The 24,415-nt window shown below is 34.5% G+C and overlaps 1 protein-coding gene across 5 annotated transcripts in view; it reads left to right on the top strand.

Moving 5' to 3' along the window:
- The window catches only part of ERBB4 (erb-b2 receptor tyrosine kinase 4), a 1,108,406-nt gene that overhangs the window by 895,289 nt on the left and 188,702 nt on the right, over nucleotides 1-24,415 (top strand). The gene's annotated exons all lie outside the window — the stretch shown is intronic.

The raw sequence follows: 24,415 nt of genomic DNA, 5'->3' as shown, positions 1-24,415 counted from the left end.
CCTGGGAACCAAATCCTACTCTCAAAGGCTATGTATTTAACCACTATGCAAAGAAAGGCAAATTGCATTTGGGAACAGGAATGATGATTTGAAAAATTAATTGGGCTGCTTTATTTTATTATTGTTATGATTTACTTAATGAAAGCATCAAGCTAGATTAGTATCTATAGTACATTAGTGTTACATTTATTTTTTTTTAATTTATTTATTTATGATAGTCACACAGAGAGGGGTGGGGGTGCAGAGACATAGGCAGAGGGAGAAGCAGGCTCCATGCACTGGGAGCCCGACGTGGGATTCAATCCCGAGTATCCAGGATCGCGCCCTGGGCCAAAGGCAGGCGCCAAACCGCTGTGCCACCCAGGGATCCCTAGTGTTACATTTAAATTAGTAACCTACCTAAGTCAGATAATACCAATTGAAATTTACTTTCTTTCAGTTCAAAAGTCAGAAGACAGACCTTGTGGGTGAAAAGCTCCAACTATAGAAAAAAAACGGAGTTCTGAAGAATAAAAATACTTTATAAGGTCAATCAGAACTTTAGATTCCCCTTAGCAAAAATTGTAGATTGATCTGTTCAGCAAATTTTAGAAGGTAGGATAGATAAAATATCTATGTAGAATGCTGTTATTTTTTTTTTCACATTTAACACAAGATATCTTGCCAGGGGTTCTATCAAAGACATAAATATATATTCTTGATCTTTTAGCATAATTTTTTCAATAATAAGAATGATTTTGATTTTCAAATGACCTTCATATGAAAGATGATGCAAGCATATGAACTTTGATTTCTTTAAAGATGGATTGCTATATATTTCTACCCAGTATCTCTCTTAAGCATTTCTGTAAGTTGTATAAGGAGCTCAGTTTTTGACCTTGGATAATTTATTTGAGTATAATGCTTACTCTCTTATATCTCTTATCTTATATCCTATTATTAGATAATAGGGCTGATAATTAACTGGTACAAACTAGCTGCTCTGGTCAGTTGGTGCTGTACCTTACTGGTTGCTAAATATTTTGAAACCCATCCTTGTTACCTATCTACCAACACCTGACACACATGGACTCCGGTAACTAAATAATGTCTCCTCGTGGTGTCTAAAAGTTCAGACACTTTGCAGCTACATGTCTTGGCTTATATAGTAAAATGTAAAACTAAAGCCTTTTTCAGTGATGTCACAATCGATTTGATCTTAATTATAGGTATATAGTTGTGAAGGGAATTTTCATTCTTTTTTTTGCGGGGGGGGGAATTTTCAAAGAAAGTAAAAATTATGAAGAAAAAGGACAACGGATATGAACAGTATAGGTTAATATTTAAAACTGATACAAAAAAAAGATCTTGTCCAGCCTAGACTGTAGCCAAAGCTGAAATTCACAAGAATGCTAATAATCTCTGCTGGAGGCTTGGACAGCCATTTTTCTCACATTTCCATGGAAACAGATTGGCAAAAAGGGGTTAAGAGGCTACAAAATAATCACCTAAGAAAGAACCTCTAAAAGCTTCATCATGATTTTGAATGATTATTTGAAAGCTCCTAACCCCATCCTTTTTTTTTTTTTTTTCTCTCTGATCTGAAGTCTATTCCCATGGAAACAGGAGTGGGGATGGCAACTTGAAATCTTAGAATTCTGCTGAATGTTAGATGAGGTTCTGATTGAACCATAAAAGGGGTCATTTTCCTAAAATGGGTGATAAATTTTGTGACCAACTCTCTCCAAACAGTATGTTCTTTTTAAAAGTTAAAAATATATTAGGTAAAATATTTTGTCTGAGCCTCTCCTACCTTGTGGATAGATGCTAGAAGATTAATAGATTGGTGGGTAGCTATTGACAATTTCAATAAATATCAAAAAGAAACACTTCCTACTATTTTCACAACTTCTTTCAAAATATTAGTATGACATCACAATAATTAAAATACAGTTGCACTGGCAAAATTAATGATAAATTCAATATTTTAAACAGGCTGGTGTAATTTTAGTGCAAAATCACCTGCATTTCATACCAACATTTTTAGCTAATCTATTATGTTTGCAGATCATTATACTTAATGATGTACTTAAATAATGTATCAAACTGCAATAAAAGGCTTCATGTAAGCAAATGTATTTATAATTTGGACCTAAGAATTAAGTTGAAGTTGCCAATATTCTTAAGGTTATTAAGATAAAAAGGCTTATTTGGCATCTCCCTAAGTTTGGGTTCTTCCATATGGCAGGGTATTCCAAGTTTAACTTTCACTTTAACTAAAATAACATCTACTATAATCATGTTATATGTCTCTTTCGCAAACCGGTGTATATTTGTTTATAGGCATGTGTTTTATTCGATTTTAAAGAAAGGAAATAAAGTTTCCAAAGATAATGGAAATTGCATACTTTTATGAAACATTAGATCTCTTTGCCCCATCCTACCCCCCAGCATGGACTTTATACTTGGGGTAGAATATTCTATTCTATTTTACTTTTTTTTTTTAGATTTTATTTATTTATTTATGTATTTATTTATGTATTTATTTATTTATTTATTTATTTATTTATTTATGAGACACACACACACACAGCGGTAGAGACACAGGCAGAGGGAGAAGCAGGCCCCATGCAGGGAGCCTGACGTGGGGCTGGGGCTCAGTCCCCGGTCTCCAAGATCACACCCTGGGCTGAAGGCAGGCGTTACACTGCTGAGCCACCCGGGCTGCCCAGAATATTCTAGATTCAATAACTACTGCTACTGAGTTTATTAGATGTAGCCATGTGTTACTGATTATTATAATAAATGACAAATTGCAACAACTTAAAACTCACTACATCCAATGCTCCTCTTAATATCCAGGAGCAAAGGAGATAACTTTCATATTTTCTTAGAATCTATACCATAGGCAAAAATAAATAAGGAACAATCTATGTTCTATTAAGTACTATGCTAAAAGCAAGAGAAGGAAAATTTGGTTTAAAGGCTGTTACTCAAACTCACCTGAATGTTTCTAATGGATTCAGAATGACAGTAATAACACACTGCTACCGAATGGCCTTAATTCCCACAAAGGAAGATCACATTGAACAACATTAAGAAAATGATCCTAAAGGTCCACCTTCTTAAGAAGAATATCTGTATTTATACATACTCTAGTTTTTGTTTCAAATAGCACCATTCCATTGGAAGAGCACAGGGTTTTTTTTAGTTTTGTTTTGTTTTTATTTATGAAATCGCATGGAACACTTCCCTAAGAAATGATGCTACTGAGCAAGGTTCTTGGACTTGGGGACCATGGTTTGGTCAAATCAGACAGGCTCTTCAGTTTGTCTGAGTTTCCACTACTGTTGTTTCGTTGTTGTTTTCTCTGATGTTTAAACCCACTATCACTTGATATTATTCTATATGCCTTGGAAGTGTATATGTATTTAAATATTTTATTAATTTATCTGCTCCTTTAAAAATATTTTGAGATAAAAAACCCATCATTATCCTAAATTCCAATGACTGAGTCATAATATTTTAGCTGTAGTGCTCCAGTTTGTTGGCTTTAGTGTCAGCTTTCCCACGCCAAATCAACCACCTCGTTCCCAGTGAGGGGCCGCAAGGAAATATGTTTCAAATCACTCAGGCTTATTGTGTAAATGATCATATTTTTGTTAAAAGAAAAGAACTCGTTGCCCCGTCCCTATACAATGGGAAAATTTATTTATCTTACACAACAGTTTTCACTATTTTTTGAAGAAAATGAATTGTCTATGGGAATTGTGCTTACTTATTGTTCTTCTCTGTGTTGCACTTATGATATTCAATGTCTTCTTTTTTAAAAATTGTATTTTTTAAGAGAGAGAGAGAGAGAGAAAGTGAGCCAGCATGTGAGTGGGGAAGGGGGGTGGGGAGACGGGAGCAGAGAGAGAGGAGAGAGAATCTTAAGCAGGCTCCACGCTCAGCTCAGCACAGGCCTGACTTGGGGCTCAATCTCATGACCTCATGGTCATGACCTGAGTAGACACCAAGTCAAGACTTAACTGACTGAGATACCCAGGCACCCCTATGATAGTCAATGTCTTAATGAGAGTTGTCTCAACTCTAATGGATAACATATAGTGGGGTGAGACAAATAGAATTTATTAGTGGAGTGTATATTTTCTTTCAGATTATAGCAGGCTCACAAAATTATTTGCAAAGATATTTTGTTCAATAACATTCATTTCTCATTATAAAAATAATGATTTTTTTATGCCTATGACTTCACAGAGTTAACAGTAACTCTTAGCTAGATCCTGTGTCATACTAATAATGGATTTGTAGAAATTCATATAATTAAATCCGATGAAATCTTCAGGTCTTACAGATTTCGCACATTTGCATACACAATACAATTAATTTCAGAGGTGAAAAAAATGCAAAATTCCTTTTCTTTAAAAAAAGCTCATTACTTAGATGTCACAGGATTCGATACTGCTGCCATGATCTTGAAAAGTCCGTTAGAAACAATCTTTTTTTCCTTAAGAAAAATTATACTTAAAATAATTAAGGACAGTTTTGGATAGTTAGTTTGCTTTCTAGTTTTATTTATTTTTAAAGATTTCGTTTATTCATGAGAAAGAGGGAGAAGGAGAGAGAGAGAGAGAGAGAGAGAGAGAGAGAGAGAGAGGGGAAGAGACATAGGAAGAGGGAGAAGCAGGGTCTCTGTGGGGATCTGGATAGGGACCAATCCCAGGACTCTGGGATTATGCCCTCAAGCTGAGCTGAAGGTGGATGCTCAACCACTGAGCATCCCTTACTTGCTTTTTAAAATTAAACAATATCTTCAAAAAGAGATTTTATAAATTCCATTAGAAACAGAATTTAGTCTTTCAAAACTCTACGAGGAAGGAAATAGACAGGAGATGAAAGGAAAAGAAGTGAAGAGAAGAAAGGAAAGGAGAGGAGAGGAAAAGAAAAGAAGAAAAGAGAAATTTACCAGTAACTAGAGTAAATCATTTCTGTTATGCTTTACTTCATTAGCTCTTGTTTATGTCCTGTTAACTGTATAAGACGTGGTTAGAAACGGCATCACATTTGAAATCACTATTTCAAAAACCCATCCTCCAACCACATTCTCCCATCCTCTGGTTCCTTTCCAATTGTACTTGAACATTTTACCCTTTTAGATATCACTCATACATTGATTTTTCTGTTTCTCAACCTCTCAGCTGCCCCTTCCCTCACATCCCTCCTCAAACAACTTGGATTCAGGGCTCACTGTTATCATCACATTCTTTCAAAAATTTCAGCTTCCTTGCTTCTCAACATCATGCTGGTGTTAAGCTATCCTGGAAATACTGAAATTTCTCAGTGCCATGTTCTAGACCTCTTTTCAATCTGCAGATTTTCCATAGATTTTCTCACTGAATCACCAAATTTCATCTCTAGTGTATTTTATGAATCTGACCTCACCTCTATCCTTGATATCTGAAGTTGAAGTCTCAGGAACATCTCAAGTTAAAAGGTACATTCAGAATGCACCTTTTCGTCTTCTCTCCTAAATCTCTTATGCATTCAGTCTTACCCGTGTAAATAATTTGTATATCTATCCACCTTATTGTCCCTATCAGAAATTTGAGATTTGTCTTTGAATATCACAGTCCCTCAAACTACCCACTACCAGTTCAAGATCAAATGCTTTGATTCTATGCCAAAAACACATTTGGAGAACATTTTCTTCTTTTCATATTCCACTGCAATGACCTTAATCCAAGCTATCGACCTCTTCAGTTTATAGCTTCTAGTTTGATGTCTTGAATTGTGTTACTCCTCTGCATAAAAGCTTTCAATGGTGTCACTAGAGCAAACTGCTAAATCCTTGCTTCCTGAGCCCCTAATTACTTTCCCAGTCTTCTTTCTCTTTATTGACTTTCTTTCTACTCCTCACCTAAGCCAAGCAAGACAGCGCCTTTGCCTGGAGTGTCCTTCTCCCAATTACACCTGGTGAACTCGCAGTTATCCTTATTTTCATAGCTTGAGCATACTTCCTCAAAGATTGCTTTCCTGACCCCTTGATCTAAATTATAACCTACTCACAGCACTTAGAAAATTTCCTTTATCCATTTATCATGATAGATTATTACATACTTATTCATGCTAGTTATTATTGTAGAAGCCCACTCTATCACTAGCTATAGGATCTTTGATGACAGGGACTGTCTGTTGACCCCATCAGTGCATATTTAATGGCAAGCACAATACAAGCATATAGTTAGGAACCAATACATACTTTGTTAATTGACTGAATGGATTTTACCCCTAAAAAGACTTTTTAAAAGACTTCTTTTTAAAAGACTTCTATTCCTCTTCTAAGCTTTCTTTGTTCCAGTCTAATTGATTTCTATAGTATTTCCAATAGTCTTATCTCTATTTGACATATTACACTTGGATCATTTTCCTTAGGTATTTATAATGCTCATCTCTGATTTATTTCTACAAGCTCAGATTTAGTGGCTGTCTTGAATCCAGAGTTACAGCATCTCTCTCTGAAAAATAGACCTTCCATATTGACTCTGTGAGTAGGACTTGGCATACTCTCTGAAAGCCCTTTAAGAAGGAAAACCCTTTGTAGCCTTTGATGCATGCAGGAGGCCAATAATCTCCCCTAGTGACAACCTTATGACTGCTTCTCTGCAAATGTTTCTATTATATTTGGGAAGGTCGTACTAAGTTTCATTTTTAGCTTCTTCTTAATCTTGAATTCCTGAAATTTTATGTAGTGGTTTTGGATAGTGTTTGCTTCTCCAATAAAAATCTGTTGTTAGAGGTTGCTGGTAGCACCACCCTTGTCTCTTGCCTATTTACATCTATTCTAATAGGAGTAAGGATGCAAGGATGGGATCCTGTACAGAAAGAAAAAAAAAAAAGTTTGATTTTATCACAGATTTTGGCAAAAATAAATAAATAAAAATAATTGACTGCAGTCATAAATCATTGCTTATAGCAGTTATCTGAATTTAGTAGATACTCTAAAACTTGAGCTTTGAATGTTATCCTAGGGAGTACTAAAATGTTTGAAAATAGGCAACATACTTGACAAGTTTTACATTCTAACAGGCTTAATTTTTCTCTTGGAGCACCTAAAAGAGACAACCTAAAACCAAAGCAGGTTTCTCTCTGTAAACCTCAACATGTAACTTAATAAGTTTTCTGCTTCTGTTTCTCCAAAGCACATCTTGGATTTGTGTGAATGAGAGAACATTTCTCAACAGCACATAGTCTCCCGTACCAATATTTAAATTTGATGAATGAAAATTGGGAGTCTGTTAAAGGTAGTAGCTTTCCATATTGTAGGTATTTTCCAGCTTTGTAAACTCTTCGATTTGGTGAATTTCATAAATCATTAGAGGATGTATTGCTGTGCCACCACAGAGCTGGAAGAGAATTTCCCTGATCATGTGCAGTTTCTGACTCCAATCTGAATTGTATTTGCTAATCATGATGGCTTAAGAAGAATCCTCACTCAGTTTGATTGCACCAGTAGGAAGAGCTGTTTATAATGTGAAGCTTGTTTATAAAATTCAGGTAGAAAGCTCTTGCCCACAGAGCAAGCATAGACCGGGAAGTAGAATTTCCAAAAAATTAGCAAATAAATTCAGACATATCAAACCTAGATATGAATGGTTTGATTAATGCTTAATGTTCTGTTTACAGTTTCAAGGACACAAAAAAATATTATTTCTGCTAGAGGGAAGTACCACCTGAATAAAATCCTGGCTTACATTACGTGGCATAAGGTGAATTTAGTTATTCATAGACCAGTGATTTGATTCAGGAAATGAAGGCTTAATGTGCTGTGATATTTTCAGTATCACGCACACGCACACGCACACATATATGTGTCTACATAGCAGAGTGAATGTATTATATAACAATATATTATATAGCATTATATACTGGAAATGTTTTTGTAATTATATTACTAATATAAATAAGTTACAACTATTATCTATGCTGTAAATACACATATTACCACTTTGCATAAAATGATTGCCATAGAATCTCTATTTCTTTAAGCCTGTTAAAATAATGAGTTGTCCTATACTTACTACATAAACAGCTCAATTTTTTCCCAGTAAAAATAAAAATATCAAGATATTGTTTTGAACATTTCTAAATGCTGCTGCAGCTCCAATGAAGCCATGTTTTTAGTTCTCATAGCTTATAGTTTGTGTATAGGTTGGCACAGTGTGATTAGAAATAAGAATGAGCACCTTGGAGGTAGTAAAATTATGAGAGCAGTTTGTCACGAAAATAAGCAATCAGTGAGGGCTCTTTATCTCAAAACTAAAAAGCTTACAGTTTTCCACAGTGATCGTAGCCACTGCAATTTTATCTAGAGTTTTGATCCACTTACAAATTTAATGTAACCTCTCCAAACTTAAATGTTCCATTATCTGTTAGAAAATAATTAGAAGTGGTAAGCAGAAGTCTGCATACATGGAGTTCCTTGGGAGTCCCTAAGCTCATGGAAGCAAGGCATTTGATGGATACTGGTCAGCTGATATTGGACCAGCAGCTAATAATAGCAGGAAATGCTGCTTAGCTAGGTGAGAAAGTTAACTTGGGGAAAATGAAAATGAAACATTTGGGATTTATGGTCAGAAATAAATTTCCCTTTTTCATTTGTTTCCTGGTAAGAAAATAGCCAAGGGAGTCAGTTCTTTTGCTTCATTTTTTTCTTTTTTGATAATTTATAATTAAGATCTAAGGGCCCACTTGATTTCAGCCATATTCACTGTAATTTCCTTGCATCCACACAAAGAACTTTTAGTGAATCAGGAATATTTTTTATATAATGCATACAAATATTAGGTGAATCTGACCAGTAAATTAAAAACTGTCTGCTTTAGCAAGCATGTGGTAAATTAACCATAGGAAACATGTGCAAGCTTTTTGGGAGGGTAACAAACACAAGGGGTTTGAGTACAAAACCAGAAAAATACTTTCCCTTTCTGAGTAAAGTAATGAGCCAAGTTCCTTTAGAATGAAAAATAAGGGGCAGCCCTGTTGGCTCAGCGGTTTAACGCCACCTTCAGCCCAGGGCCTGATCCTGGAGACCTGGGATCGAGTCCCACGTCGGGCTCCCTGCATGGAATCTGCTTCTCCCTGTGCCTCTCAATCTGTCTCTGTGTCTCTTATAAATAAATAAATGAAATCTTTAAAAAAAATTGATAAAACAATGTTTTATCAGGTTGAAACAAAGGAAGTATGATAGATTAGTACAAGAAAATATTATCATTAATGGGTGGACTTAGGGATTTTTTAAAACTCTTCACCAATACAGGAATACCAGTTAGTTAGCCTTCCAGTTTATTTGGTTGCATTTGACTAAAATGCATGTATTTTAGAGGTAAATTGACCCTTGTTTCAGTTTATTTTTATCCTTATTTTGCCATATATATTTCATATAATTGTATTTGTATATTTTATGTCATATATGCATATATATTTTAGCCATCTTATGTGTGATGGTGGGGTTTGTTGGTTTGTTGGTATGGACTCTGCTATAAATGAAGAGAGAATAAATTAGTATATAAATATTTTTCTGTAACTTACTTAACACTAACTCTCTCAAAGTATGATATTAAAGTTTAAAACAGTTTTCAGATGTAGGTACGTATTTAAACCCTGAAATATCTTGTTTCAAATATATTTATTTTAAAAATATTTATAAATATTATATTTCTATTTTACCTTAAAGGAGGAACTTGTTAGTTTCCATTTTAATGTGATTGTTAGTCACGGGGATTAATTTATTAAGAATATTTGCCTGTAAATGCTGATGGCCCAAAAGAATGCCACAAATTTTCCCCTAATTTATTGGGTAATTTAGGTATGAACATATTTTGAAAAGGCTCTGTTCTTTTTTTACACTTGTACACCCAATTAGCTCTCAAATAATGTCCATGACAATATTTTCAGTAAATCTTTATATTTTTGAGAGCTGTGGAGTGATATCAATAGATTAATCAAACATAAATCAACTCTTCTTGATAATCTAATTGTAATTGAAAGTTACTGCCTGTAGAAAAAAAATTTGCCATTTTAAAACAACATTTGTTTTTTTCCCCCTCAATCAAGTTGTGTTCTTTTATATCTATATATCTCTTTAGTATTTTTTTTTGGTACAGTAAATCCGTATTTATATATCACCAACATTTGTAACCATTAAGAAAATAACATTCTTATTTACCACTGGGTATTAAGATATTTTTAAACAGTGTTATAATTGTGTTGGCAGGATTTTCTAATTGAAAATGAGTACAGGACTTTCTTATTAAGGCATATAGTCTTTCCACTGCTTCTGAAGTAAACAGAATTGCTATTAACTGACTACCATCCCTTTATCCAATGCTTCATCTGTTGTCCAGAGGAAATTAACCACCACCATGTGCATCAAAAAATACTCAATTTAAACTTCTAAGTTAGAACTGCAGCAGAGCATGTATTGCAGTGAGATGGGCAGTGGGAGAGGATTCCTGTATTTCTCTAATGTGATCCATTTGAAATTACTATGAAGTCTGAAAGGACACTAATCTCCAGTAATTCTTTCATAGTGTCCTTTCTACATAGGCAGAACAATACACCATTTCCTAGTGTAAGCAAAGATGAAGTGCAGAAAGTTTCTCCAGTAAATTTAATTTTATCTCTTTACAGGGCTCATGCATCATTGCCCATTTTCAATCAATAAATTATTTTCTCCCTTTTAGATTTAGACTTTGATTAGCTTGAACTTCTTAAAGCAATATCAGGAAAATAAAAAAGAAACAATTTCTGTAAAATCTGTTAACTGTGACCCAGGTATGTTAAATCTATTTTCTTCTATTCATCATGGTAATAAAGCACGGTAGTAAAGCAACAAAGATGAGCAAAGTATATTTTGGCACACAGACTTGCATAATTAATGCCAACTTTTCATAATAAGAAGATGAAAACTTATGTTTAAGGACTTGCTATTATTCAAGGATTTTTTTTCTGCATGTCTCTTTTCCCATTAGCAGTTCAAATAGATAGAGTGATGTTTCAATTTCTAAAGGGTAATGCATATGCCAGATTATTATAATGTGGATAGTAAATGAAGATTTTTTAGGAGTCCGTTAATAATGCAAGATATTATTTTCATCACCTTCAATGAAGTGCTTTTCAAAGAAGCTACTGTTGGTTCAAGGTTAGCAATCAGCCAATCAAGACTTGATGAAAGGCAGTTCTAATATTTAAGTCAACCAACGAGTCTGTTTAAAATATATATTTGCCAGCTAAGCCATTTTTGAAGCATGGTCCTATATTATCTAACTGTCGTTTTGGTGATGAAATATTACATTACAAGGTCTCTTTGTGCTATGAGGCTGAATGTGAACACTGGCATACAACTAAACTATTTGACTTACAAATCAGCATTAGAGCATAAAGTGTTCGGGGACAAGGGGCCTTGGTGTACTACTAAGTGATATTTATCATTTGGATGGATGGATGGATAGATAGATAGATAGATGATATACACAAAAAAGTAGGTAGAACCTCAATTAAGATTTGGAGAAATCCCATGACCCACTATGCTCATATAAGCTAACTCTCAAATCGTGTTTCTTTCTCTCAGGGTGTTGATTACTCTATAACACTTTAGGGAAAGTAATAACATATTTTCATTTTATCCCTGATAACTGGCATTTTTAATTTGCCATCACAACATCAAATGACCTATGCATTCACCTACGAGATTCCATCTGTGGTTTGTCAAGGAGAAAACATAAAATGTTATAAACTAAGGGTAATTTAAGACAGTAGAAAGAATTCATGTATAAGTCAAGGGGAGAAGGACAATCATCGTATGGTTTCACTCATACATGGAATATAAGAAATAATGAAAGGAATTATAAAGGAAAGGAGGGGAATTGTGTAGGGAAAAAATTATAGAGGGAGACAACCCATGAGAGACTCCTAACTCTGGGAAACAAACACGGGGTAACAGAAGGGGAGGTGGGTGGGGGATGGGGTAACTGGGTGACGGGCACTAAGGGATGGGATGAGCACTGGATGTTATACTATATGTTGGCAAATTGAATTTAAATTTAAAAACAATATGGTACCAAAAAAATGTGAGATTCAATATTGGAGTTCACTCCAAAAAAGTAAATGAAATAAGCCCACCTGAATAATAATGGCAATCTGTGGAACCCAAATAACCGGAATACTGCTCTACTTGAGGAGTGACTGGGCCTAAGACTTAAAGGCTGAACAGATCCACAGAGACATCTCTCATCTCAGCTTTTACCCAGCTTGTGTGAAGTGCCCTGCTAACCTCTCGTCTGAAGATCAGGGTTTAGAAAAAAGTTTCTCGTTGATCTTTCTTGGAAGCATGCCTATCCCTGGATCAAATGAGAGTCTAGCGTCCCACTATTTAAGTGGCTTTTGATGGCCAACAATTTTACCATTTACTTTGAATAAACACTAAGATTCATAAAAGGGAGAGGGGAAACTAGAGAGGCGACCTGATAGATGACTACTAAAAACGGTTAATACTTTCAGTTCAAGCAAATAAACAAAAGAAATTTTTATTTCAAACTGCATAGACTCATTTATTTCTTTGCTTTCCTTTTCTTTTCCTTTTCTTTTGTAATTTACTTTTCTCTTTTGATGGGAACTTTTAATGAGATATTTTTCCTAAATTTTTAAATCAAAGTAAGCATACAGAAATAGAAATAGACATATAGTATCTATATATTTTCCCCAATTTTTAAATCAAAGTAGTATATAGAAATCGAAAAAGATATATAATATCTGTGTAAGTACATATCCTACATAAGTACAAATAGTATCTACAGTAGTACATATCACTATCAGCTTATACTAAAGAAAGAAAGAAAGAAAGAAAGAAAGAAAGAAAGAAAGAAAGAAAGAAAGAAAGAAAGAAAAAATAGGCCTTTTATGCTACTGACTGTTCCCTTGGGTCTGACTTTTCAGATTATTAGCTGTGTCCCCTGGTATTTCCCTCCTCATTCCTAAAAATATGCTTCTACTGCCACTTCTTGATGTATCAACTTTAGATAAAATCTATTGACTATTTAATATGGAAAATGAAGATTTAGCATTCTTAGTTCCTTTTCTACACTTTTTTTCACTTATTTTCCCTGTGTAATTTTTATGTCATAATTTCAAATTATATTGATAATTTGGGGTTTTTCAGAATTATTATTATAAAGGTGCTGCTGATAATTTTTCTTCTAAGCATTCTATGTCTCTACCTCTATGTCTTCCCAAAGTTATGAACAGACTTCTCTTCCACAGGGTCAGATGCTTGGTGAAATCTATCAGTTTTTTTATTTGTTTTAGTTTTCCTTTTTTCTCTTACCTAGGAGAAATCCTTCCTTTAGAGCTTCACTCTCGGGCAGCCCAGGTGGCTCAGTGGTTTAGCACTGCCTGCAGCCCAGGGTGTGATCCTGGAAACCTGGGATCGAGTCCCATGTCAGGGTTCCCTGCATGGAGCCTGCTTCTCCCTCTGCCTGTGTCTCTGCAGCCCCTCCCCCCTCGAATAAACAAATAAATATTAAAAAAAGAAAAAGAAAAAGAGCTTCACTCTCATGTTCCAATCTGGACTGTTAGTGTCTAGGTTAAAGACCCATTTAATTTTGGGCCCTCTCTTCCTCATCATCTAGAATTTCCCTTTGCTTTGCAACTCAGTGGTATCCTTTAATTTCTGGATACCGTATCTTTATCTTTCTTGTTTTAGCACTTCACATAAGGAATTATTAACTGTGATGAAAAGTTATAAGGAAACTCTGTGTAGTACCCTAGGAGTGAAGGAGAATACCCAAGGAAGGGTGATTCCTAACTCCTGTTTATTTATTTTCCTGCTTTCCCAATATTTCCAAATGATGAACATTAGGCTTTTTTTTTTTTTTTTTTTTAATTCATCCATTGTGCCGAGTTCTTAAAGGACCCTTCGAATCTAGAAACTTAGATTTTTTAGTTTGGGAACTTTTTTTCGAATGACATCTTTGATAATATTATCTTGTTCATTCTTCCTTCTGGGATTCTTCTTAGTCAGCTCTGGACCTTCTGGAATGGTTCTCTAATTTCAAAATCTTTTGTCTCAGATTTTCCAAGTTTATATATTTGTTCCTTATATTTCAGAGGATTTTCTTGATTTTTTCTTCCAAATTATTTTTTTGAGAAATATCATGTGTTATACTTTTAATTTCCAAAAGCTATTTTTGTTTCTCCTATCATTAAAGAACTAACCAAACCAAGCAAGAAACCCTGTGTCTTGCTTGGTGAATACAATATATGATTTCCTGTATCTTAGGGAGTTAATTTTTTCATGTTCTCCTTTATTCCCTGAATTGTCTCTTTCCTTGGGTTCTTCTTTCCTTTCAGTTTGTTTGAATAGACTTTGGCCTTAGAACTAAAGGGTTTCCACAAATATCTGTTATCTTAGTCTGTTTGGGCTGGTATAATTGTATATTATATTATGGGAAGCTTTAGGCAACAGAAAAAATTTCCCACAATTCTAGAGGCTGAAAAATCCAAGATCATGGTACTGATGTGGTTTGAAGTGTTGGCATTTGGGGTCGATGGCTAAGAAAAAATTCTTGAGACAACTTAGGCACAAATAAAGTGGTTTTACTAAAGCATGAGGACAAGACCCATGGGCAAAAATTGCTGCACTGGGGTTGTGAGGAGTGACTGATTATATAAGATTTTCTATCCTGTGGAGGGAAGGGTGATGTTAGGGCTCGAGTCTATAGGTTTCTGGAGACTGCTTTTTTCTTGTAAATCTTTAAGATAGTTGCAAACTGATGGGGACTCAAGTCCAGTATGACTCTGAGCTCTATCAGTTAACCATTTGTTTTTCCTTTCCCTTTGTTCTAGAGCAGCCAGGAATGCTTGAGGACTGTCACATGTATCCCACCTGGCGCGTGTGTTTGGGGTGGGGGTGGGGATGTTGCAGGGTGTTAATTTATGCTTTGCCCTCAGCTTGCCTTTGCTCCCTTATCAGCACTGCCGTGGCGTCTGATGGAAGCCTGTTTCCTTGTCCCTGGATAGCTCTTCTCTTGTGTCCTCACACAGCAGAAAGGATGACGGAGCTCTCTGAGGTCTCTTGTAAGGTGCTAGTTTATTCATTCATGAGAGCTCTACCTTTATTACATAATCATCTACCAAAAGCCCCACATCCTAATACCTAATCTTGCATTGGGAATTAAGAGTTCAGCGTGAGATTATTGGGAAATGCAAACATTCAGTCTGTAGCATATGGTGATATGAGCTTTACTGGGAGTAGGGCTATGACCATTTGTTAGGGTTACCCACTATGGGGCCATCTACCTTTTCAGAGAGAATCTACTGTTACACAATTGTTTATACGTTTCTGGAGATGATTAAAATTAGTTCTGTTAACTATGTAGACTTCAAAGCCAAAACAAGAAAAAAAAGAGAACTTTTTTTTCTTTCTTTTTAAAGTACATCTCCTCTCCTCTAATCTCTATTGTGCCTGGTATCTTGAAATGTAATGCTTTTTTGGTTCAATTTTTCCATTTAGAAACTTTAATTTTTTACTAGGATAGGGAAGAGCAGTAATCTGCTACTCTGGATAAGGAGAAGACCAGAGAATCTAATTTTTTAAAAATTTAAATTCAATTTACCAACATGTAGTGTAATCCCCAGTGCTCATCTCATCACGTGTCCTTTAATGCCCATCACCCAGTCACCCCATCCCCCCACCACTTCCCCTTCTGCAACCCTGTTTCCCAGGATTAGGAATCTCTCATAGTATGTTTTCCTCTCTAATTTTTCCCCACTCAGTACTCCCCCCATCCTTTATGGTCCCTTTCACTATTTCTGATATCCCACATATGACTGAAACCATATAATTGTCTTTTTCCAATTGGCTTATTTTACTCACCATAATACCCATCCACATCAATGTAAATGATAGGTATAGATCTTTCTGATGACTGGGTAATATTACATTATATGTATATATATTTATATTTATATAAAAATATATATCACATCTTATCCATTCATCTGTTGAAGAACATCTTGGCTCTTTCCACAGTTTGGCTATTGTGGACATTGCTGCTATAAACATCAGGGTGCAGTTGTCCCATTGTTTCACTACGTCTGTATCTTTGGGGTAAATACCCAGTAGTGTGATTGCTGGATCATAGGGTAGCTCTATTTTTAGCTTCTTGAGGAACCTCCACACTGTTTTCCAGAGTGGCTGCACCCGTTCACATTCCCACCAACAGTGCAAGAGGGATTTCCCTTTGCATCCTCACCGACAATTGTTGTTTCCTGGCTTGTTCATTTTAGCCATTCTGACTGGTGTGAGGTGGTATCTCATGGTGGTTTTGATTTGTATTTCCCTGATGACAAGTGATGTCGAACATTTTTAATTTTTCTTTATACAAGTTTTGAATATCATTCCTGATTTCAGCTCTATCTTTCATCTTCACCATCTGTTGTACTAAATGTCTCCCGTTTTATACCCTTTCTGGTTTCTGCTGAATGAATTGGTTTTCATATTCTAAGCATCCCCCTTTGTAGAAACTTGTTATTTTGCTTTCTTACTTTTGTTACATCCATTTCCCTGAAATTTGTTGACATTTGTTCAGTTGTTTTTGTACCCTGTCCTGTCCTCTTTGTTTTGGGGATTTGTATCTTTTTAAAATCTTCACTCTTATTTTAATGGCATCTTGGGAAAGAGCAGGGAAAAGGTATGCACTTAATCTATCATAATAAAATGAAAGTCCTGAAAGGAGTTTAAATCTAAAAATCTTAGAAGAGCTCCTTCTAACTTTCTTTTCTTTTGTTTTCCTAATAGGTTTCATTAAAGTAAAAGTAAGGAATATGTACCCTTTTCTTTCATCCATGTAATAATCTCATGCTATTAGAGATAGCTTCCTTCATGAGGAACATCATTACATTTTTTTATTTTAAATTTTTTTAAATTTATTTTTATTTATGTGAAAGACAGAGAGCATGAGCGGGGGTTGGGGGAAGAAAAAGGTGAGGGGGCAGGACAGGCAGCCACCCCACTAAACTAGGAGCCTGACACAGGTCTCTCTCTGAAGTCCCTGAGATCATGACTTGAGCTGAAGGTGCTTAACCAACTGAACCATTCAGGCTCCCCCCCACCCCCAATTTTTGTTTTGTTTTGTTTTTTAAGTCAATAAGTGCTTATTGAGAACTACAGGATTCCTTAACCACTTAATCTTAACCATCCATACACGGAAACAAGAAGGACCAGAAACATCTGTATTGAGAAATGATTGCTTATAGCTGTACCTAAGATAGTCACTTCAGGAAGAAATATCTAAGAAAATACCTAACCCCTAGATTTTAGTTAAAAAATGAAGTGCTTCTTTGACTTTCCTCGTAGACTCAAATTTTTAAATATTGTAAATATTTAGCTAAGAGTTATAATCTTTGATTTAAGTATAAGAGGTTTTATAGGAAACAATCTGAATTATCTCTGGATGGAGGTTAGCAGTGAAATCTCCAGAAATATTTATGGTATTCATTGGTTTCACAGATTATAGAGTTATAAAGATTACCAAAGTGAAAGAAGACATTTAACAATTTCATGACTCTTAGTAGAAGAAATCTAAATGTTAACCTATCAAATCTATTAACTTGAGAGTTAGGAAGAAAAAAAAAAAAACAAGATTTTTTTTTTAAGTCTAGTAGCTCAAAAAATATTTCCTTAACACAGGGCTAAACATAATTGAAATTAGCATTGCTAGTCATCTCTTTAAAAAAATAATATTTGCTTTGTAAGCAGAAATAAAAAAGCCTAAAGCAAGAATTCTCACATTTTTTTTTCAGTTCAGAGATTCTTTTGAAACAACTGATGAAAGCTATGAAACCTTCGCTAAGAAAAAGTGCACATACATGTATATTCAACCCTGATTTTTTACTCAGTGTCTAGGGATTCAATTTCCCTCGAAGTTCAGATACACAGTCAGGAATCACTAGCTTAATGACTTTGCTAATGTTATAACCTTAAGGGAAATTTAAGTGGTTAATAATTGCACTTAGACTGCCCAAGAGATTATTCTAAATCATTGGTGTTTCAGCTTACCACAAGTACCAGGGTTTCCATGTATCTCACCTTGTTTAATCTCACAAGATCCATCACATCAGTAGGCTTTCTCCAATGGAGAGTTTGGAGTTCTGAGAGGGGAGGTGAATGATCCAGAGTTCCATATAGCTGATAAGTGGCAAGATTCAATTCACTAACTTGATTCAAAAATGTCTCCTTCTGCCAAGTTATAACGTTCAAATTGTTGAGTACCTTTTGGGAGAAGCAATAAAATTTGGAGCATAGAATCTGTTATATCTACCACCATAAAATAATTGGATAGCAGGAATGCAATTCAATCTTGGAGAATATGAACAATGTAATAAGTAGCAGTAGCACCAACTAGAAGGAAAATAATATCCAGTTTCTCTCTTACTGGTGCATGGTGTATTTCTACATATGTGCAAATTTTCACTTTACTAGAATAATTTTAAAAATACAAAAATTAGGTAAAATTTACTTAGAGTCTATATAAGAAAAATAAATGGGAATATTTAAATAGTAAAAATGTTTCAGATTAAATTGAAAAATCAAATCGATTTCCCAAATGTTTGCCCAGAATTTTCTTCTAAAACTTAGGTCAAAATATCTAAGTGCTCACTAAGAGAAGTAAACAACATGGAGAATTCCTAGGCCTTTCGTTCAGCATGCTCCCAAATGATCTATTATTCACTCCTAAATGTGACTTGTGTGTGTGTGTCCCTGTGTTTAATGAATGGTGAACACCATCCACCATGACCCAAGCATCTCCAGCTTTCCTCTGTTTCTTAGCCCAATATCAAATTGTGAAGAACTTTCCAGTCTAATCTCTCACTAATCTTCCTGTTCGCAGGCTTAATCTTTTCTAGTTCATGCTTTGCAAACCTGACAGAAAGGTCCTTGGAACACAAAGCTCATGATCTAGCTGCAGAGGACTTGCCTAGAATTTTGGGATGAGGGAGTTTAGAACCATTGTTAGGAATGGGGGTCAGCAGGGGGACATGGAGAGATTCATAGTCTAGAGTTCTCTAATCTCTCTTGGTGGTCAGTATTCATAATATAAAATGAGTCTATCAGCAAGACTACCACCTTATACCTACAAACTAGAGGCTGCCAGGAGCCATCAGGTGGCTTTAGCTAAAGTTTCACCCTATTCCCCACAGGGATGCAAAACTGCCACTTTAGTGAATTATCTTTTTCCCTGGTTTTACAACATACTGATTAATATCTACATTAATGAAATAAAACATAAGATCTTCTTATCAAACAATAACACTATAAGAAGATATAAACTTTCTATTTGGATGAATTTCACTTAATCTTCAAAAGTTGTAATTTCTTAAAATTATAAAATCCATTGATGACATTCATTTAGCAGCTGATCGTTTTGAAGTGATAGCTTTACTATCACATGAATGTTCAAAAAATTAAATTTAAATGATTATTTGTGAAGTAATGACTTAATGTATCCTTACCATTCTGATAATTTAGATTTTAACTGAGTATAGCTCTAATGAAAATAAGTATGAAAAAGATGAATTTGGATTATAGAATGTTTGTGAAATATTATATAATATAGTCAATTTGCCTTGATAATGAGAATTACACCATACTCCATAATAATCTTTCCCTGAATTAACATTTTGTCATAATACAAAAATTCTTTAACTATCAACACTTACTTGATACATTAGTGGACAGCTGTGTTTCAATAGAGGAAAACATTATTCTACCAAATAGTTGTATAGATAGAGATTGAAAGAGAATGTTAATAGATTCTGTACAAATTAATCATTTGTTTTATTACTCTTTGATTACAAATGAACAAGTATTCATAAAAATGCAGAAAATACTTAAGTAAAAATGATAAGTATCTTAATTAAATCCAGATATGATTATTAGGAATAATTTAATACACATCTTTGAGACTCTTTTTCTTGATAGATTAGATGTGCCTCATTCTTTTTAACCATATATATCATAGACAATAATGTATTAATATATTGTTTATTGCTCCTATATTTAGCTTAGTCCTAAAAGGTTGGAATCTCTTTAAATGTATTCAAGTGAATAAGAGTGGCTATATGTGCAGGAGAAGAGGTGATATCTCAGAGATAGAAAGAAAGAAAGAAAAAGAAAGAAAGAAAGAAAGAAAGAAAGAAAGAAAGAAAGAAAGAAAGAAAGAAAGAAAGAGAAAGAAAGAAAGAGAAAGAAAGAAAGAAAGAGAAAGAAAGAAAGAAAGAAAGAAAGAAAGAAAGAAAGAAAGAAAGAAAGAAAGAAAAATATTACCAGAAAACCAAAATTGCAAAGATAGAACCTAGAGAAAGTTCTTTACTGATTGGTAAGAAGCTCCCAGGAGTTTCAAGGTGTTAGAAAAGAGAAGAAAACATAGAGATTTATTAGAAGTTTCTACTGATTACTTTGGGACCACTTGAAACAGAAAAGTGGGAATATAAATATTTCTATTTATGTTGATGCTTCCTTGAAAGAGATTTGTTTTTTAGATCCTAACCACTGGCATTAATGGCTTTATAAATACTTTATAATTAAATTACCAGAATGTATTTATCTTATTTGAAACCTCTCTTGTGTACCATTGACCTTCTGGTACCTACTTCAAGAAATGAAACATCATTTCATTTATTTCCTATCTTGTACATTTTGATATTTGTTAGAAAAAGCATACTGGCATTACTAATCAAAGCATTAAGTTTTTTTTTATATTACTTTTTTAGTGAAATTTTAATTGTTACATTAATTTGTCTTCTTCTTCCAAGGGATACCTTATTTAATATTTAATTAAAGATGTTTAATTTTAGGGAGGCTTAACCTTTTCAATGTTGAAATTTCTTATTCAGACAAGAAATACATCTCACTCAAATATATTTTAGTTTGATAATTTTTAAAAAATATGATTGTGCTTTTCTTACTGGAGTAACTTCAAAGAATTTTGCTTTTGTTTTTATTATGATTAGAATATTATCTCTTATTTAAATTTTTAATTGGATATTGTTGGCCAAATGAAAATTTCTGATTTTGCCTACTTGTATCTAATCTGTTAGTTCTAATATTCTAGTTATTTCCTTGGTTAAAAAAATAATCGCTAATGACTAATGTTAATTTTATCTCTTTCTTCCTTTTTTTTTATTGTTATTTTTTTATTGATGTTCAATTTACTAACATACAGAATAACCCCCAGTGCCCGTCTATCTCTTTCTTCCTAATATAAATATTCCTTATTTCTTTTTCCTATAATATAGCATTGTCTAGAGCCTCTAGAAAATGTTGAACAATAGTAGTGTTGAACATGACAACAATAATGTTTTCCTAATATCATTTGCAAATCCTAAAAACTATGATGTTTTCATCTTTCTGATTGTCCTCTATAATTTCATCTCTCCTGTTATTCTTAGTGTTTTATACTGGTATTTTCTGTTCTTTCTTTAGATCAGGTTTTCCAATGTACTGTATTACTCTGATATATATCAGACCCTATTTCAACTTTCCATTTCCACTAGTATCTTTATTATCTTTACATTTCTTTTTTTTTTAAGATTTTATTTATTTATTCATGAGAGACACAGAGAAAGAGAGAGAGGCAGAGACACAGGCAGAGGAAGAAGCAGGCTCCATGCAGGGAGCCCGACATGGGACTCAATTCCAGGTCTCCAGGATCACACCTGGGGCCGAAGGCAGGCGCCAAACCACTGAGCCACCCGGGCTGCCCTAACTACACATTTCGATCAATTTAGTGACCTTTTTATTTTTACCTATTTGTTTGTAAGTCTTTATTGCTTATTCTAGAATTTTAGACTTATCAGGAATCTTATCCTTATACTTTATATATTTTAATTTTAGAGAGAGAGTAAAAGGGAGGGGTAAAGGAAGAGGGAGAGAATCAGACTCCCTGCTGAGTGCAAAGCCTGACACAGCTCTATCTCAGGACCCTGAGATCATGATCTGAGCCAAATAAAGAGTTGGATACCTAAACAACTGAGCCACCCAGGCACCCCTCATCTTTTAAAATAATTTTACCAAATAATCTTCAGTAGCCAGCAATGTCTCTCACAATGCAGATTCTCGTAGTGGTTTGATTAACTTTTCTTTTTTTTCTTTTTAATTTTTATTTATTTATGATAGTCACACAGAGAGAGAAAGAGAGAGAGGCAGAGACATAGGCAGAGGGAGAAGCAGGCTCCATGCACCGGGAGCCTGATGCGGGATTCGATCCCAGGTCTCCAGGATCGCGCCCTGGGCCAAAGGCAGGCACCAAACCGCTGCGCCACCCAGGGATCCCTGATTAACTTTTCTTGGCAAGTAATTACCTACACCTTTAAGACAGATCATTACCTTACTCTGAAAACTTATTGCAGGAAAGATGCCATACTTTTTAAGAAGTCTATTTTGTTTGAATCATTCTTATTTTTAAATTTATGATAAGCTAAATTTTCTCAAGCTATAACTTAAATGACTTTGTAGGTACATATAAAGAAAAAGGAAATTATCCTCAAAAAGACAATATGAGAGACTGCAACTTAGTTGGCAATAAATTATTAATAAACTGGATATTTTTTAAGCAGGTTATATGACCGCCACACCTTTCATAATATGTGCACTATCTCAAGACTGAGATAGTGCACATATTGATTTTGCCTTTAGCCACTTCAGTCAGTTTAGGATTATGCAAATGTAAAAAGCCCTTCCCTAAGGAACTTACTCATGCAAGAATGTGACAAAACCCTTTATCTAAATTATCATATTTTCATTTTATATGGTTTTAACCATTTCTATAACTATAGTAGATTTCAGATGTAATATTTCATGTCTGTCTTGGTCGCTACTCTAATAACTGGTATAAAATAGGATATAGTTAACTATTTTGTGCACAAAAATACATTTATCAGCTGCATTGATAGGCCTTATGTATTTGATATCATAGCTCTTTCTGAAAATTCTACAAAATTTTACTGAAAGCAAATTATTTCTTAGTTTATGTTCTGGTAGTTTATGTTACAGGTAAGATTTCCCAGGAAGGATACTTTGAGATGGAATTTAGTACCTAAAGTGTTCTTAGGTAGTGCTCTTGGGGTCAGCAGCTGTGGTGGGGAAGAGAAGCAGGCTTTATTCCGACTCGACACCTCATAGTCTGACCCTGTTGGTAACTCTGGAGCTAACGTGACCTATCAAAGTTGTCCTGAGTTGGCAATCCAGAATTTGTTAGATGAAGGTTGCCTTGGGAAGTGGTGTAGACTTGAGTGAAGTGGCTTTCTGCAGCTGAAGAAATCTCTGACGTGGGTTGGCAGAAGGCAGTCTGTCAACAGCACTCTCAAAAAAACAAAAACAAAAACAAAAACAAAAACAAAACAAAAAAACTCACTCTCAGATGCTAAGACAATAAGTCTTTCTTTGAAGGGGGGTCCTTTAATGCCACATTATAACAGCAAATCAACTCATGTCTGGGCAACATTACATGTAACCAGGGGAGTAGGTGTTATCTTTCTTTAACACAAGACAGGAATCTGATTTAATGTGACTAACTCTGTATGGGATGGGGAAAGTTAATATGCTTCAGAGAATGCAAGGTAAAGTAATACAAAGTGTTGTATTTTGTGCTTCAGAGAACAGAAAGCTTAACAAACACGGGGACTTTAGAGAGATGTGAAAAGATGAGATTTGAACTCATTCTTTTGATACAGGTTTGGTTTAGGTAGGTTTAGGGAACAGTGAATTCATTATATGTTGCATGTCCTTAGGTAGTATAGATTTGCCTTGGATCAGCATGGTGAAATGGAAAAGCCTGGCACATTTGAATCTAGCATCAAAAAGCTTATCTGGAAGTGTAGTTAATTAGGTGAAGTGACAAGAGATAAAACCAGAAAGATAAGTTAGAAAAAATTAAGAAGAACCTCATATGTTCAACAAATATGTCTTCTTTTCCTTATCCTACTCCCACTCTTTGGCAGATAAACAGATGTTTGTAATAAATCATTTGAAAACTGAAATGACTTTTCATGTAATTCTTTTCATGTAATTCTGATCAAAATCAGTGAGCTTATTTGAATAATTAAATAATGATGCTGCAATTACCTTAAGGGTTTCATTTATATATAGGACGAATCAATATCTTAATTCATCTGCTTAATGGCCTCTAGAAAATTTTGTAGTTTTAGCATTTTGGTACCGATACCATGATAACAGACCCCATGAGTGACTTTTATAGAGAAAATGTAGTCAATTACTTTGCTGAGTGTTCTAGGATAGTGTTTGGTGAAAATAATTATATTGTTTAAGATTATTATCATTGCTGTAGAGAAATTTTCAAAAAGTGCTTAAGTTGCT

This window comes from Canis lupus, chromosome 37 (assembly GCF_011100685.1).
Source record: "Canis lupus familiaris isolate Mischka breed German Shepherd chromosome 37, alternate assembly UU_Cfam_GSD_1.0, whole genome shotgun sequence".
NCBI lineage: Eukaryota > Metazoa > Chordata > Mammalia > Carnivora > Canidae > Canis > Canis lupus.
Note: the sequence above shows the minus strand (reverse complement) of the source record. Positions and strands in the feature narration are given on the sequence as shown.